We start from the raw sequence: 1,941 nt of genomic DNA, 5'->3' as shown, positions 1-1,941 counted from the left end.
ATCTGGACTGTGAATTCAGAAAAACGGCCAAGCTGAGGGCTGCCGTGAAGCTCCAAGGCAAGCAAATCCTCCAATAAGTGCAAGATCCACCAAGGTAGAGCAGGAACTTTCTCACAATATATATGCATTAAGCACCAATAACATTGTCCATATGTATTATCAGCAATATATATATATACACACAAAGTATAGTCTATATATATATATATATATATATATATATATATATATATATATATATATATATATATATATAGCTGATAATACATATTATTAATATCAAATATATTTATATGCCAACCAGCTATCATTAGTCAATAGATAGATAGCTCGATAGATGAACTTAACGCATTAGCTTTACAGCATTCTACTTTGCTTAATGAACTCGCTATCTTGCCTTCTTAGCTCTAGCAGGTCAAGGTCTTTATGAATAAAGGACGATGGAAAATCAAACCACAGTGACTGAGTTTATCCTTTTGGGACTTTCAAATGACTCGTGCCTCCAGATGCCACTCTTCCTGGTGTTTTTCGTTATTTACCTAATCACCCTGGTGGAAAACATGTTGGTCGTGCTGGTAATAAAGGCTGATCCTCATCTCCACACACCCATGTACTTCCTGAGCAACTTGTCTTTTCTCGATATATATTACTCTTCAGTCACCGTTCCAAAGATGCTGGAGAACTTCCTGGCAGAGCGGAAGACGATTTCACTCAGTGGCTGCATTGCCCAGATAGTCTTCCTTATTTTCATGTTTGGAACAGAGATTTTTCTCCTCTCAGCAATGGCATATGATCAATATGCTTCCATATGCAACAGCACCACTATGAGACAGCATGTCGGTGTGCAGATGGTGTTGGGTGATTGGGTATCTGGTTTCCTGGATTCCTTGGTCAACACGCTTTACCTTACCGGCTTGAGCTTCTGCGGTCCCCATGAAATTAACCATTTCAGCTGCGAACTGCTGCTTCTGCTACAGCTCTCCTGCACTGACACCTTTGCTAAAGAGATGGTGATCCTCTGCTTCATTAGGCTTTGCCTGTCTCCTCCTCATCCTGACTTGATACATTCATATCCTCTCCACCATCCTCAGGATTAGCTCCTCGGAAGGCAGGCGCAAAGGCTTCTCCACCTGCGCCTCCCATCTCACCATAGTTCTGTTGTTCTGCGGGACGGCATTCATCAGGTACATGCGATCCGCCTCTGGATATTCTTTTGCTCTGGACAAGTTAGTGTCCGTGCAGTACAGCATCTTAATGCCCAGGTTAAATCCTGTCGTCTACAGCCTGAAAAATAAGGACGTGATGCTGGCTTTGAGAAACCTGTTGGGAAGATGATGTCACATGTCTAATGAACCGGGGATATGTCTATTACTTTTTTATGAATATTATGTGTGATTCTGTTTCCCTGTTCAGTGTGGTGGTGGTACCTGCCTGAATGCATAAAGTCAGATCAAAAGGGATTGTTAAGGGAAAGGCAAAACAATAGATAGATAAGGGCATCTCCTCAAACAATAGCTAACTTTATAGCCATGAAGAGGGATTCCTCAGCTCCAACCAGCAACAGGGCTCAGCCAAGGCTGAGAATCTGGAGATCACAAGACAGTGAGCTGTTAAAGGTGCCCCCGGCAGAAAGGCAAGGGAGAAGTGTCAGCATGGCATGGGGCTGACACAGGCAAAGCTTACATGGCATAGCTTCTGATTGGGCTTGCCGTGCAGCCCATTGCCTTGGGCAGTGGCTTCCTACTGTTTCCAGCAATCACTACACAAAGGCACATTTCATTGCTTCTTCCATTTAGCCTGAACAAAGGATTGTTAGTGCACCCATCAGCTTTTACCAGGTCTGTGATTCATGGCAGCTGTTAACAATATAAATGTCCAATCTGAATCTTGCTAATTTCTTGGCAAGTCCATAGCATAGCACTTCTGGTGGTGAAGTCAGCA

General features: G+C 43.0%; 1 pseudogene; it reads left to right on the top strand.

Moving 5' to 3' along the window:
* Positions 1–440: 440 nt before the first annotated feature.
* Positions 441–1,335, top strand: LOC114022490 (annotated as a pseudogene).
* Positions 1,336–1,941: the final 606 nt, after the last annotated feature.

Source organism: Chelonia mydas, chromosome 14 (genome assembly GCF_015237465.2).
Source record: "Chelonia mydas isolate rCheMyd1 chromosome 14, rCheMyd1.pri.v2, whole genome shotgun sequence".
NCBI lineage: Eukaryota > Metazoa > Chordata > Testudines > Cheloniidae > Chelonia > Chelonia mydas.
The sequence above is the reverse complement of the archived record's forward strand: the minus strand, read 5'-3'. Positions and strand labels throughout refer to the sequence as shown.